The following is a 17,494-nucleotide window of genomic DNA, read 5'->3' on the forward strand; positions in this document are numbered from 1 at the left end:
ATTTAAATAGTCTACTAAACACTGCAGATTGAAAGTTTTACCCACCTTTAGTATAGCGAGAAAGTGTTATTGAAATATATAATAAGTGATCTTAATAAATTTTACTGATTATAATAGTCAAGCAACAACCTGATAGCAAAATTTAAACAAAATCATCAAATGAATTGACGTAATAAAAATTGCAACTTCAAATGACAAATTGAAAATATATTTACGTTATGCAGTAATTTAAATTGTTACTCGATTCTCAGTTTCTGTAGTTACGATAAAAAAACGAAAAATAATGAACGATTAGTTTAAACATATGAAATAATACTTGAAAGCAGCTTTATCCAAATGAATCATGGACTAATTGGGATCCTATTCTTAAACAGTGAATATCTCTCCATTTCCCTTGCCTAATTAAAGTCCACTTATTTATTATGTATGTTTAGCTTGTTCCTGTGAGAGAAAACTCTAGAGGAATGCGGTAAGACTAACATAACCAACATAAAGTGGAACATCACTACATTTCATTTTCTATACTGAACGCCAGAATTCAGTAGGGTTACACGACTTACTTATTTTATCTAAGAAAAAAAAGTGTTCTCCATGCATCATTGATCATATTCAGAATCTTTAAAAAGCTGGGGGAAATTTAGTAAAGAGAGGAAGTAGACTTTTGACAGTACATGCTTTTGCTGCTACTGGGTCACAAACAATTAATTAAGGTAAAATGTCATTCATTCCTTTCAGCCTTCTACGGTGCGCATCTCTTAAAGAAAAAAAAATCTAGACAACGATCTCAACCCCATATATGATATACTGTAATGCAGTATAATGCAATTATGAATCACCGTCTTTACAATATACCCATTTCACCAAAATGTAGGTATCATAAGTAAACAATAAAAAAAAAAAATTATCCGCATGTCTATAACTTTACCCTTTTAAAGTCAGTTTAGTAGCGACTTTATCTCAATAAAATTTGTTACATGCACTAACATAATGTCACGGAACAAAATTTCCAAAACTGAATTACCCATAAACAAAAACAGGCTGGTATGTATTGGGCAATTACCCATCACGTGCGTGAATCACACTTGTCGCTAACAAAGTTTAAACCTTTGCTTGTCGTCAGACAAACGAATTTATCTAACAAGTAAACATATTCACCCCTTTGGTTGAGAAATAAGGTCTGCGGTATCTTTGTTCTCATTTTACATTTGTTAAGTTTTTAAGCGAGCTTAGCTATTATTAATGGCAAGAAAAAGCCAGTATTTTTACAAACGAATGAGTAGTTGTGTCAAATAAATCCTGGGGCAGTACGATAATAAATCATTTGAAAGTTAAATCAAATATGAAAAACGCAAGAAATAGAAAAGGTATCATTTTCAGGGAAAATCGCATTATTAGTAAACAAAAAATTTTTCTAATTTCAAGCATTTCGCATAATTTTGGTCAGCGTCATAAAAACGTATGCCTCGCTTCAGAAAGTATCCAAATGACACAGTGTTCATTTCGGGAACACTGTTGACGCTTGTATCATATTCATAACATGCACAAAATCCATTCTATTTAAAAGGAGAAAATAAAGAATAAAAGGAGACTTGTCTTCGTAAGTACCTTTAATGATGGATGAGAACAACCACTCGCTTGTTGAAGATAAAATTGGCGGTCAGTCTTCACTAGTAGGCGTCTCAGGGGTTTTGGGGGTCGGGGAATTCGTCCGACGCTTGGTTGGGACATTCCTACGGGTTGACACGCACGGACCTCGCTGCTTACCTTATCAAAACCGGTTCAATCTCAAAGCCCGATAAGCATCGCGAAAGGCGGACGCGCGTCATCAATTGAATTTGGCTATGTTTCGTGAGTCGTGACTTCTGCTGAAGGGGAACCCATAAGGTAAGCGTTGCGTTATATTTAGTTATGCTTCTCGATAACGACATAGTAGCTACTTACTGGTTTTAGAAGTGTTTCCTTACAGTCACTGATCTTATGTATTGCCTCGTGGCCTCCAACACCTCGTGTCTCGGGTACCTCGGTAAAATTCCGCCACTTGTTAGGTATTAGTGCTGCATTAAAAAGACCGTTCAGGCGGAAGGTTGACCAAGAAGGGAAATTAGTTTAATTTTGTACATGCGGTAATGCTGAAAGGCAGACGGCGTGGCCTTGTCTTTAACCCTGACAGAATGGTAGGCTACGTGGTAATGCCAGTTGGGAACTTTGCAGTAGCGCCAAGGAAGTGCGACGACCCTAATCTTACTGGTTAAAGCTTTTTATTAGATCGTAAGTCTGCTGGATAAGTTCGTTGTTACAATTAGATTAAAGTCCGTATAGGCAAGCAGAATCTGCACTAGACTAAAACATGATCCGGTAAAATTTGAGAATGCTCGCGGCCTGGTTCCTCCCAGACGCCACTCGAAATACTGCCTGTTAAAACCACCTAGTTCAAACTTCTCAGTTTTATGTGGCAAAGAAGTATTTAACCATATGTAATAATAGCATAGCCTAATAGATGTCAAAATGTATGTAGCAAAGAAACCTTTAATGTTGCCACCGAGACCAGCAAATGTAAACTAGATAAAAGGTTATTATAAAACCTAGTGGCCAAAAATTGGTAACTAATATAATGATCAGAAATAAAAATTGAATCGGATTGCTCGTTTCGACGTAGTTAGCAGCATTAGGTCGATATTGTGAACTTTGCTTAGCAACATCACATGGAAGATAAATTGATTACCACGAAGTCCCCAGCAAAGTATATAGAAAATGGGACTTCATTTTTCATACATAGGTCTAGTTCCTTTGCTTTAAGTAAAAGTGAACTGAAAGCACTATATAATGTTTTTATATTTATATTTTGTAATGTATACAATTGTACACATCAAATCTTGATTGCATATCTATTTTTAGTACTGTGTATTTCCATTCCAGTTGCCTGCCTTCTCCACCCTCTTCTTCCTCAATTATCCCGCCTTCCTCCCTCTTCCTTAATATTCCCTCCTCCTCCACCCTCTTCCTTAATATTCCCTCCACCCTCTCTTTTAACATTCCCGCCTTCCTCCACCCTATTCCTTAACATTCCTGCCTTCCTTTGCCCTCCCTTAACATTCCTGCCTTCCTCCACCCTATTCCTTGACATTCCCGCCATCCTCCACCCTCTTCCTTGACATTCCCGCCTTCCTCCACCCTCTTCCTTGACATTCCCTCCTCCCTCTCTTTTAACATTCCCGCCTTCCTCCACCCTATTCCTTAACATTCTTGCCTTCCTCCACCCTATTCCTTAACATTCCTGCCTTCCTTTATCCCTTCTTCCTTAACATTCCTGCCTTCCTTTACCCTCTTCCTTAACATTCCTGCCTTCCTTTACCCTCTTCCTTTAACATTCCTGCCTTCCTTTACCCTCTTCCTTAACATTCCTGCCTTCCTTTACCCTCTTCCTTAACATTCCTGCCTTCCTTTACCCTCTTCCTTAACATTCCTGCCTTCCTCCACCCTCTTCCTTGACATTCCCGCCTTCCTCCACCCTCTTCCTTGACATTCCCGCCTTCCTCCACCCTCTTCCTTGACATTCCCGCCATCCTCCACCACTCAAGTAGGACGTGATGTCGAAAGTGAAACCTAAACTTAGTCAACATCGATGGCTTTGTTCATTAGGTAATAAAGTAAATTTCTATTTCATAAGAATTAAGTAAATGAGATATGAACCAAGCTTTTGATAATGAAACTCATGACACGAATAAAACTGAGTGCTAATTAGCAACTAGCTTTAAGATATCAGTATCGCTCGAGTTGGAGGGGCCTGGACCGCCTGTTGCGCATGAGCTTCCCTCGTGAGTGCTTCTGACTGATTGGTTAACTGGGGAAGGCGACTGATGTCACACTTAAGAAAGCCATAACCAGTTAACAAAGTGATACATATTTCCTAAGCAGGAATTCTTTATATTTGTTCGATGGGTATGCTATGAGGGTCTCGAAGTCGAATTAATGACTAGAATATCAAATATAAATACGGGTAATTATTCTTCCAGAGTTAATCGCAACATAAGTAAGTAGGGCTGCCGAAGTGTGGAAATGACGTCACTAATACGGCTTGTCTTGTCCACATTGTGAGTAGCAGGGTTGCCAGGTTACCACTAAGGAAATCCACGCTCGGTCTCAGACAGTTGCAGTTATGCAATATATTTACCGAATATATAGAGTTCTTTTCGTGATCTTGTTAGTGCTCAAAACTTAGCATTATGAATTCCCAACCAGTAGCTCTTTTTTTTAATTATTTATTTTTTTTACTGATAAAGGCAAACACTGACCCTTTCCGTTTTTAGCTCATATTGTTTAAACATTGTTAGATTTTTATTCTATTTTTTTAGGAGGATAAAACAAAACTTCTCAACAACAGTCAGTACACCTTTCATTAATGATGAAAAACTGGAATGAAACTTATTTAATTTGACAATGAAAAAAGTAACATAGGTGTTTTACAAGTTTATATATACAAGGCATCTTAATCACATCATTGTAATGAGATATAACTATAAATTAGAATGATGTTCAATCTGACATTGCCATAAATATAATAACTAGACCTATATCCAACTATCACTGTTGGTTATATGCTCGCTGGTGGACTTAAAAAAATAATTCTCACTGTATTGTATCATTGAAATTACATAATTACAATCCTTCATAAATAATTGAAGCTGCAAATGTAATTGTAAGCACCAGTGTTATAACTTATTTTTTTTTAGAGTAAAGTAAAACTGGCCTTATCTTGGACCTAGGCTAATGTACTGAACCATTTAATTTTACACGAGGATTTAATTACCACTGCATTATATAATATCTCACATTTATCGCTGTTATACACAGTCATTCATTTAGGGCAATATCAACTGACAGGAAATCATGAGCACTATCATCTATACTGGTAAACTAGGCCTATGATCTTTACTAAGGTCTCATGTTATACGAATTACATTTAATAAATCATTAAAGGCCGTTCATTTCAAAAGTTTGTCACCTTAGTTGTAGAATAACCAAACTGATTATACAGGCACATTAATTATTTTCACAAGCAAAAATTGCATTATGTATTGCAAAGCTGTAAAGTGCATCGCTGAAAATATTTGCTACTGAATGGCAGTATGAATGTATGCATATATTTTGTTTCAAAAAATTTCAAGAAAATATGCCATCAAAACTACAAATTGAGAAGGCCTGGTGATATTTACCCGACCGTCGGGCTAACAATAAGCACATTTTCTTGTTCTCCCAACGGTCGGGTAAACAGTGCGCTGGAATTATTTTCCCGACCGTCGTCTAAACAGTACAATTGGGTTGTTATTTTAACGACCGTTGTGTAAACAGTGCGAATATTGCTTATTCTAACGACGGTCATGGGAACTTCTTATTTTCCCGACTGTCGTTTGTGGACTGTTGTTAGCCTGTTCGTCATGGCATATTGTAAAATGGCAACCGTCAAATTTTTTGTAGCTTTTTTAGGCTAAAAAATGGGCTGTACTAGTATCGGTGGGCGCGAATTATTTCCAAAGCCTTTGTTATAAACTCATTTAACATCTAGGCCCCCTATGGTGCCAGGCACCCTAACGTAAGGGGGAAGCCTCATATTTGCTTGTTAAAAAATTATGGGCTTTAAAGGTAGGGTAGCCTCTATTCTAGTTTGCTAACACAAGTTAGGATTTTTATATCTTATTACCAAACAATGGCAGCATATTATTTTATACCCGGTTATTTCAACACTTATTAAAGGCAGGGTAGCCTCTATCTAGTGTGATCACACAAGTTAGGATTTCTATATCTTGATACCAAACAATGGCAAGCATATTTTTATATTTTGACGGTACCATTAATTTGTTTATTTCAACACTTTAATACTGGTCAGTTTGAAGCGTAAATATATTTGGATAGTGGAGTAGCAGACATCAGGATTTGAGGTTTTCGACGAGGCTTTATCCTACCTTTAAATACTGGGACAGCTCAAAGTGTAAAATATATTGGCACTGGATATAGGTACGGCAGCCGTATCCCGATCGTGGTGGATATTGGTACGGCAGTGAATTGCGCATGCGTCAATTTCAGACTTCCTGCCGTACAAATAATATAGTGCGGTGAGGGTACGGCAGATTCTGTCATTGGTGCCATATTGCGCTCTTGACTTGCTGTAGATACGGCAGTTAGCTGTATCCGTTTACTAGTTTGCTAATCATACTGTAATTATGTAAACCAGAGTTCAGCTGTAGGAAAAAGGGACAGTCAACGCTTTTGAACATCTGTCCCCCTTTTTTAGTTAGCAAAATGTCCCTCCCCCTTTTTTATTTTGTTTCGCTTTTGTGAATTTTGTCCCGCATTTTTGTACTACAAAAACAACACTATCCTGATTTTAATGGAATACATAGTGCTGAAATTTTGTTTAATTTTGCCATTTCACTACCTGGTAAATTCTATCGTCTTCGACAGCTGCAATACCCAATGAAGTGAATTAAAAGAATATTGTGAAGTGTATAAAGGCCCTTGCAACTGCCGATGTCGGGCAGAATAAAGGGCCGTGAAAGTCACCAAAGGTACGATGTAGATGTATATATTTTATATATAATCCTCTTTGAATCTCCTCTTCGGAATCCTTTTCAGGGCCGATTCGATCGTTCGTGACCTACGTACATACTATGAATTACCCAATTTTTGAAAGTTTGAGTGTTCATAGATGTCGATGGCTTTTTTCAGCTCGTTAAAGCCTGAAAACATCTGTTTTTCGGCGAAAACTAATGTATTATTCCGCGGTTCATGCTGTTCCGTCACCATTTTTCTTGCTGTCACCCGATATGCCCAAAGACTGCTTATATACTTCAGTATATAGTCTTTGGATATGCGTGAGGCGGTAAACAAGGGTTTGCGCATGCGCAATTCACTGCCGTACCAATATCTACTGCGCTCGGGGTACGGCTGCCGTACCAATATCCAGTTCGAAATATATTTAGTTGATAGTGGAGTGGCCGAGTAGCAGACATCAGGATTTTGAGGTTTCCAATGAGGCTACCCTGCCTTTTAAGGTAGGGTGGCCTCGTTGAAAACTTTCAAAAATCTGATGTCTCTAATTTAAAGATGTTAGACCTACCACTGTTTGGTATTAAAGGGCCCTGTATTCAATAGGCCTAATATGATAATATTTTAATGTGCAAGTCTAATAAGTGGTGCAGGTGCTGCGCCTTCAACTTGTGGTGGAATGATTCTAACCTATTGGTGGTGCGGTTACCAAATGTCAGTCGTCTTTCGCCAAGCCTGACACCCACATGTGCCTACATTCATGCCATTTTTTTTTTTTTTTTTTTTGTTTTTTTTTTTTTTTTTTTTTTTTGAAGTACTCCCCAAACCTGGGAAGTAGTCTTTTCAAGCAGCTGAGGGTATAATTTCTCCAAGGTTTCTTCTGTTGAACAGTACGCTATCTTTTCAACTAGTCCTGTTATTTCATTTCTGTTCTTTCCTAAGATCTTGGTTGTTTCGCTTCTAAAAGTTTTTAAACACATGAAAATAGGCATAAATGAATCGCTGACTCTGGGAAGTACTTTCTAATCAAACCTATTTCGGTAAAGTCCTTGTCTACCAAGAACAACTTGATTCTGACTCAGTATTTTTATACCAACCGATTTCTTCAACGATTCAAATCCTGCTGCAATTGTCTCCATGTTTTCATTTGCAACAAAGAAATTACCTACAGGAATGCTGCAACCGTAGCCATCCTCAACCAGGAAATGAATGTAAAGCGACATCTTGTGTTATTAATTCTGTATGTCCCGTCAAGTAATTAGAACTTCAGGAAACTTGACTAAGGCTTCTTTCATGAATGGCAGTTGAATAAAAATGTTGGTAATCTTGCCATCATCACCTATGTAATTTCAACATAACTACCAGGTTCCTGTTCTAAAATGTTATCAAGAGTTTTCCATTAAAAGTGTCACATTAGTAGCGCCATTGCTATCTTCCATTCGGAATTTTTTGTTTAAGGTTGTTAATGTCTACAGGTGTCAACATTTTTCCTGATACCTGGGCTAGCATATCTCGAAAAACCTTTGGTGGTACCGACATCTTGAACATTAATCTTCCCACATCAACGTATTTGTTTTTTTTTTCCAGGCGCTGCATTTGAGGGTACATTAGGAAGGTTGACCGGGCGTTGTTTCGTGGTTGTGGGTGAAATCAGCCTTGTTCACAACCAGGCCAGTCTTCTTTTCTATTCGCGGTCAGAAGGAAAAGCCGCTGGGGCAGTTCATCTTGAATGTTTCTGAAGAAAAAAATATCATTTTAACAGCTGTTTTACAAGATCAATGGGGAGCTGCAGTATAATAGATTGCTCTGCGCAGGTAAGGGCTTTTAGCCTGGTACCCTCTTCGAGATCTTTGTCAACATGGCGCCGATCGAAGAATTTCTGCTAAGACAAACAGACTTCCCGAGTCCTATAAACGACGTAATACACATATAATTAAACAATTTGACCAGTAATGGATGTAAAAAGCATTATTCTTGCTTTCAAATGAAGTATTAATAACTTATAAGGTGGTTTTCGGTTGCTTTTATGTGGTTTTCTGTGGTTTTCGGTATTTTACGTACCGATGAACTATTGGTCAATTAACACTGGAAAATCCATTTGTACAGTACTTCAATTTCATGAACTAGCCTAGTAAGTTAGGCCTAACCAACAACATGACCAATATTAATGGATATTAATAGGACCATATTAATAGGCCTAGTTTAAATGTTGAATGTACTGTGTGTACTGTCACTGTGTACACACATCAAAATGTACACGAACACTGCAGTGCATTGCATGCACAGTGCAGTGTTCGTACTGTAATCAACTGACTGAGTTGGTCTATTTTCTTGTCTATAAGGTTAAAAAATAAGGACCAAAAAATAAAAATATACATAGGATTTCATAATACCTTTGGTTAGGTCTTTTACCCGTGCTCGTAGTGCTGTGCTCTCCGCCATGTTTGCACTGAAACTGGCACGGCTGTATCTGAACTCATTCTTCTAGTGGTTCTGAGGGTTAACTACAGTTTTGTTGTTTGCCTTGCTGATTGTTCTGCAGTCACGTATAACATACTTGGCACATGTTTGATGTTCTAGTTTTTCTTTTTCTCTCACGAATTCGTCATAATCTTTGAATTTTTGACCCACATAAAATACACGTCCATCACCTCTCGAATCCATTTTCATCATGGCGTTGGTTTCATACGACCTCGTTCCCAGATTTCTGATGACGTCACGGTTGGGAAAATAAGAAAATGGTTTGCTTGTTTGCCCGACCGTCGGGCAAATAATCACTTCCAATTGAGAATACTCTGTAGTATTATGAAAAAGAAATAAATGTAGATTTTGTTGAGGACCAGATTGAAAACAATTTTGAAAGGTAAACTGAGGCTGGCTGAAGCAGGAGCCAGCAGTTTTGTACGGTCAAGATCTAGTTTATATTCTAGGTCTAGGTCTGCACATGAATAAACAGTCAGCGTTATACATCTGATAAATATTCAAACTCATCCACAAATTAAAAAGGATAAAACTAATTATTTATTTTTATGAATGTGTCGTATAAAATAGAATAGTGAAAAATTTTCATAACCTATTATTAAATTTTAATTAGCTTACGCTTTTTTTTAGTAAAAAGCGTGGAAATTTTTACGTGTGGACTCCACACGCCACACCTACTCACCAGGGCTGCCGAAGTGGAAATCAAATGACGTCACTAATACGGCTTATCTTGTCCACATTGTGAGTAGGTGTGGAGTGTGGAATCCACACGTAAAAATTTCCACACTTTTTACTTATAAAGCGTATGCTTGTTAAAATCTAATAATAGGTTATGAAAATTTTTTACTATTCTATTTTATAAGACTCGCACACAGATATCCATAAAAATAATTAGTTTTATCCTTTTTAATTTGTGGATGTGTTTGGATATTTATCAGATGTATAATGCTGACCGTTGATTCATGTGCAAACCTAGACCAACTTGCAAAGTCTGCGGTCAGCTCCCCAGAAGCCACAAGATGCCTACTACCATATCAGGATTTGTATCCTCTAGTAGGTCAGAGAATTAAAAAATGTTGGCAGTCCCAGTGGGAGGATATTTTAACTAATCAAGAAATGCGCAGTATCACTTCATCAGTGTCTCCTTGGTCATATCCGTATATGCCAAGGAGAAAATAAACGATGTGCAGATTGAGGATTGGACATACAAGACTCGCCCATGGGTTCTTGATGTCTCGTAAAAGCCCTCCATTTTGCAAGAACTGTACTGTGCCCTTGGTTGAGAGACATTTGCTGGTTGAATGTCCCAGACTTGGGAATTTGAGACATGTTCCTGTCTTGGGGATTTAATAGAGGAGGTAATTTCATCCTATCTACAATTCTTGGAAAGGATTGTAATATAGAGCAGTTATATATCTTTGAGGGAAGCTGGCCTCAACAAAATTTAGATAATAGAATATCTATGTAAGAGTTTATATATTTGAATTTTATTTATTCATATATTTTTAGATTTTTTATATTAAATTAATTTTAATTAAATACTACTTTTTATCTAAATTTATTTTCGTGTCAATAACAGATGTTGTGACACCAGTTTTTAACAGACATAATCAATCAATCCAAGGTAGGCTGAACACTAGTCGGTTCACGAGCCCCTCCCACTAGTCAGTGAGTCTTCCTATTGTTAAGGACCGATGGTTTTATACCGTGTAGGAATGAATCAGTTTTTTAATGTAAATTTTTTTTATTTTCCTAACTAGACAAACCTGTTTCCTTTACACATACTGCCACCCCCCATCAAGCCACCCTTCAATCTGATACCTGGGCTGAAAGCAAATTGAATGCTCAGCCCTGGTTTTGGCATAACCAACGGCTGGACCATAGTTACTACCGTGTACTACCTTGTTTGAAAATACAGCGGGCCGCGTCTAGGCTTTGCCTTGAGTAATTTCTATTTGTAAAGGACTAGGATTGTATAGTTAGGAAAAATACAATTTACTTTCAAAAATTGTGAAATTAGCTTTGGTATTTATTGAAATATATTAAGAATGTTTAAATAAATTTGAGAAATAACTAATTAATAGCCTACCAAATTCAAAACAGTATTCTTGTGTACAGTATTCTTGTAAAGTATGCAATAAGGTTTATTTTGGGCAAACATCAAAAGAACAAAAGGTGAGATGCTCTTGGCACAAATACGCCATATCAAGAGGCTTCACAAATTGTAATGGCATCGTGGATCATTGGCTTAATCTGCAAGGTCAGGTCACCACAAGAGGAATCTTTTGGAGACCATTTTTATCGAAGCCACGTCAACAACTAATTTAAAGCTCCATCCTGGATTACACCTTGATCCTCTTTTCCTTGTCTCTTTTGCTTGAAGAACATGCCACCCAGGTTAACAAAGTTACCCCACCCCCTCTATCTATCTCTATGGTTTTGTATATAAAGGTATGTTAACTTCTATTATATTTGGTGTGAACGTAAAAGTAGAATAAACTACGTAAGTACTTGTTCCGAAGTCCCCAATCTCACTTTGTACTGTGTACTTTGGCATTGTCAGGCAACTATTAGGAGGAGGACACCGAAATCAAACCAGTTGGTAGAGAGGAGAATGTAGCCTTATTAGGCAACCCTTCTGTGAGAGGGTTACTCTTGACTACCAAACCTTTTTCTCCAACCTGGAACTGTGCCATAGCCATTGTACCATTGCGTTCCATGGCATTGGGTTCGAGTTCCCTTGTTCCCTTGCCTACGGGTGCAATCAGGTATTCATCCTCATTTTCGTTCACTTCCTGTCTTCAAAAAGTTTGTAGGAGTGGCTGATGAGAAAGCAAAAGTTTGCTTGGTGTATTATTGGAAAGTGCCTTCGTCTTTAGACCTAATAGTTTTCCTTCTGAATGCTATATTTCTAAATCTATCCTGACTGTCCTCCCCAGTTGTGGTAAACTTTTTGGTTTCTTTTGCCTTTCAATGCATAGCTAACTCAGGAATTTTGCTTGAAAGTCTGATCTCCAGTGTTATTATTAGGTAGGGCAGTTCATTGTCCTTTGTTCACATTCTGGTGCATTGCCAACTGTATGCTGCTATACAGCAGTAACATGGGCTTGCTAGCAAGCGCCTCGGCGGCTTGGTTGGTATGGTTTGGTATTAGCGTCCCACCTCGGTGGTCACGGCTTCGATTCCCGGCCGTTCCATTGAGGAGTGAGAGATGTATATTCCTGGTGATAGAAGTTCTCTTGACGTGGTTCGGAAGTCACGTAAAGCCATTGGTCCCGTTGCTGATTGACCACTGGCTCCGTTCAACGTAAAAGCACCATACAAACTAAAAAGTAGGCTTGCCAGCAAGTCTGTATCAAAGATTTTAGAGGATGAAGCTGAATCGAAAGCCTGGTTAAATTTTTAATAAACCTATTTTATCTTAAAATTTAAAAGGTTTTACCAAGATTGCTGTAGCTTTTAAACTTGCTATGGTATATATTGTAATGATTTCATTAGTTTTATTTAATATACTACCTTTTATCAAATACCCAACCCTGTTTTTATCGTAATTATTAACTTACTATAACCAATATCATAATTATCATCATCTATCCTTAAACTTGTCATGGGACTGGACATCCATAAGGTGTCAGTCCCGCTTTTTGTTCTGAGTTTTTTTTTTTTACATTGCTGTTGTTTTGAGTCTATACTGTATTAGTTTTGATACTGATTTTGTTCATTTTAATTCTTTCAGGAGATGTTGACCTGAAACCTGGCCCTGTTACTCACTACAGTAGAAAAATTGCAAATTACTTCACACTTAATATTTGGTACTAAATGAAATTTTGTTGATCTACAGACTTGTGCCTGTAACTACAGATTATTTTAACTATGACTTGTAAGTAGAAACAAGCGAATCCTAGGGTTTGATAGCCCTGATTTTATTTTTGTTCTAGGCATGGCTGTATATGATACACTAAGCCAGACAATCTGTTAGCTAGAAAAATTTGGAGTAGTTTCAGTGAAGTTCTATGTTTTAAATTTTTCAGTAAGTTCTACATTTACATAGTATTATTTGCTTATCATAATCCAGATATCAATGATGCTATACGTATGACTAAAAGGATTAGTATGTCTCGGTGGACAATTTTATTATGGCACAGGTAAAAATGGCAAAAGTAAAAAAATGGCACAAAGGAAACCAATATTGCACTAGTTGAGGAATGCGCATGCAATGTATTTAACAAATCTAAACAAAACAAATAACCAGACCAGTAACAATAATCAGAGGACAGTTCACTTCTGTTCAGGTGTCTGGGAATTCTGAACAGAAATATCAAACCACTTCCTGTAATCAGAGGGCAGTTGACTCCTGGGTTGGATAATTGAATCTGTGCTGGAGCTGTCAAGCACACACCATTGATATCAGTGCTCTACCATAACCCCAGCATGGAAGTCGAAGCGAGTGATAAAGGGGAAGATTTTCTACTGAGTACATGTATAATATACAAAACGGGTAACAGGTAAGATATTTACTATCAGATGGAGAGGAGTTACTATCAGATAAAGATGTGTTTAGAGAACCTTTTTGTAAAGGCACCACGACTGGCAGCCTTGATATGACTAATCCTGTATTGGGTAATGAAGTTATTTATCCAGTTATTTCAGCCACAGAAAGCATCAAGAACATGAAGAGAAAAGCAGACAGAAAAACTGAAGATAAACACAGCCAGATTTACAGCTATACCTGGATGACTAGTGAGGACAAAGAGAACTGTAAAAGACTTGAGGATCTGTAACTTATGGAGAATGGACTACTGCATCTCCCAAGCCCAAATAATTTTTTGTTTTCATTCGGCAATGGACCAGACACTGCCAACCACATTTTCATGTTTGGTTCTGATACATGGCTAATGAAGGGTATCTATGCAATGGCTCCACTAGGAATACTACAGCTTTGTAATATGCCTCCCAGTTAGTAATACGGCAGTTTTTACTGTACATATTTGCTTGTCTGCCGAATAGAACACAAGGCACATATGAAACGCTGCTGCAAACATTCATGGATTACTGCCAAGAGATTGACCTCAACTCTGACCCAGCATCCATAATAGTTGACTTTGAACAGGTGATCATCCAGTCTATCAACAAGGTTTTTGGACTGGAAACTTGGAATTTATTCCAAATTTTTAAACTGTGAGTGTGTGTCCCCAAATAACTCAGTCTTGGAGAAGATCTGGGTTATTTCTCTGTATTTTAAGTTTCTAGTGTGCTCTCTCAAGACTCCCTTCATTGCACCTCCTCCGGTGCAATGTAGGCATTACTTGATTAGGTTCTTAGCAGTTTCACTTATGCTCTAGCTACAACTACTTTCATTCCTTTTACTTTTATCTCCGTTCATATTCTCTTACTTCCATCTAACTGTCCACCCTCTCCTAACAATTATTTCATATTGCAACACAGGTTTGCCTCCTGTAACACCTTTCAAACCTTATACTGTCTATTTCCATTTCAGCACTGAGTGGCCCTAGTTGCCCCAGTGCTTTGGCATAATGCCAAAAATCTATATAAATTAAATCAAATGCCTCCTCCGCTGAAGTTTTTCCAATAAACTTTTTTTGGGGGGGGGGGACATTTGTTATATGTAACTAATGGAACAGTTAATTAATGTATATTTTACTCCTAATTTACAGTATTTTGTCTCAAATCTTCATTTTTTAAATTATTTTTTCTAAATTTTCCCTTTGTTTTCAGGTTCCTCTGCAGGTTCCCCTTCATGATAGAAATTCACTTCCATATCATCTGAGAGACTTGTGTGAGTAGCTGAGTAAAATGTATTATGGTACAGCATTCCTTCCCAACCAGGTAATGGTTTGAATCCCACAGGTTACGAAGCAATTGTTTTTAAATATCAAAAGTGGTGGTGTTTCTTTGCCACTTTTATCCCTACATTAAGGGGTCAGTTGCCAGATGCTCCTTCTCAGGGGTCGTAACTAGGTGAGAATGGGCCCGTGGCATATTCTTACAGTGGGCCCCCATTACCTCGCCTCAAAAAAAAAATATATATATATAAATATAAATATACCTTATATCTTATATATATATATACATAATACTAATATTATATTAATTATATAATATATATATTTATTAATATTATATATATATTATATTATATATTTATTATATATATTATATATAGTATATTATATATATTATATTATATATATTATATATTAGTATTATATATATTAATATTAATATTAATGATATATATAATATTACATTATATTATATATAATAATATTTAAGTTAATAATGATATATAAATTATTATATATTATAATTAATATATAATTATATATATTATATATTATATAATTTATAAGATATATTATTATATTTAATATATTATATATAATATAAAGTATAATATATATATATAATATATAATTAATATATATCTATCTAATTATTATATTATCTTATATATAGATTATATTAGATTATTATATAGATATATTATATATTATAAATTATAATATTTATAGAATATTTATATATTTATATTTATAATTTAATTTATATTATATATGTTATAATTATTAATAGTATTATATTAATATTATATTTTATTTAATATTTATATATTTGATTTATTTATATTTTATTTTATTATTATTATTATATGTATATTTTATATATATATTTATTTATATTAATATAATATTAATTATTATATATATATTTTATATTTATATTATTTAATTATTTCTATATATTTAATATTAGAAGATATATTAATTAATAATAATTTTAATTTTAATCATTATTTATATATTTAATATATATTAATATATTATATATAATAATATATATATATTATATTAATTTATATATATATTAATATATATTAATATATAATATTATAATATAGTTTATAATATATATTATATTATATAGGATTATATAATATATATAATATATATTAATTATTTTTATAATATATTATTATATATATATATTAATAGATTATTATATATAGTATATATTATATAATATATTATATAATATTAATATTTAATTATATATATATATATTATATATTATACTAATATATGATACATATATATATTAATATATTTTATATATATACCTATATTTAGGGGTTGGATCTATCTATATAGCTTTATATTCTATAAATATATTTATATTTCTTTCTAAAATAATATCTATATTTAATAGCTAAATATATTTATAATCTAAATATATTTATATCTAAATATATCTATATCATAATATATATTACATAATATATTATATATATACATATTAGGTATAGTACATAATATATTATATATATATACATAATTATATTAATATATTTAATATATATCAATATATATTATTAATATATATATCGTAATAATAATATTTATATATTCCATATAGTATATATAATTTTATCTTTTATATATGTATATATCTATTATATATATATATGAATATTATAGATATTTATATTATATATATTATTATATATATAATAGTATATATATCTTGGGCGGGAGAGAGTAGTGAGATTGATTTGATATATCGTAGAACTGGTAGGCATAAGAAATTGATATATATATATATATATATATATATATATGATATGTATATGTATACAGGCGGTCCCCGGGCCCGTGTTACGACGGTTTTCCGGATTACGACGTTCCGACGGTTACGACGCTTTTTCTTAAATATTCAATGGAAAAATCCGTCCTGGGTTACGACGCTTGTTCCGAGGTTACGACGCTGACGCTTCCGACGCTCGAGTTAACGACGCTTTTTAAAAAACGACATACTATGATAAAAATCCTTTATAGTTTAGCACAGTATATTTAATAAAAATAAGCTTTCTGGTTAGATTACAACAAAAAGAAAAATTTTTGAAAATTATGATGATTTTCGCACTTTTTATGTTGTAATTTTTCTATGTTTTTTTAGTGACGCCTCATATGCGGAACTAGTTTCCGAGCGAATGAATACTACTAGTTTACATATAACAGTCCAAAGCGCAAATAATGAAAAAAAATCATTGCTTGTTTTTCCGGTAATAATAACAAAATGAAGTTTTCTGGTTAGATTACAACGCAAATTCCAAGTATCCAAGAGACATTATCCAGTAATTTGATCAGAGAGAGAGAGGCGTCTTCCGACGCTCCGAGTTAACGACGCTTTTAAAAAACGCATACTATGATAAAAATCCTTTATAGTTTTAGCACAGTATATTAATTAAAAATAAGTTTCTGGTTAGATTACATCAAAAATTTTGAGATTATGATGATTTTCGACACTTTTTATGTGTATTTTTTCTAATGTTTTTTAGTGAACGCCTCATATGCGGAACTATTTTTTCCGAGCGAAATGGAAATACATACTAGTTTACTATAACAGTCCAAAGCGCAAATAATGAAAAAATCATTGCTTGTTTCCAGTAATA

General features: G+C 34.6%; 1 long non-coding RNA gene across 1 annotated transcript; it reads left to right on the forward strand.

The window, feature by feature from the left end:
* The first annotated feature begins 1,749 nt into the window (after positions 1-1,749).
* LOC135213940 (uncharacterized) lies at positions 1,750-14,820 on the forward strand. Its single transcript, XR_010314229.1, has 3 exons — positions 1,750-1,884; positions 12,761-12,799; positions 14,761-14,820. It is a non-coding gene; the product is annotated as an uncharacterized LOC135213940 (long non-coding RNA).
* The last annotated feature ends 2,674 nt before the right edge of the window (positions 14,821-17,494 follow it).

Source organism: Macrobrachium nipponense, chromosome 43, assembly GCF_015104395.2.
Source record: "Macrobrachium nipponense isolate FS-2020 chromosome 43, ASM1510439v2, whole genome shotgun sequence".
Lineage (NCBI taxonomy): Eukaryota > Metazoa > Arthropoda > Malacostraca > Decapoda > Palaemonidae > Macrobrachium > Macrobrachium nipponense.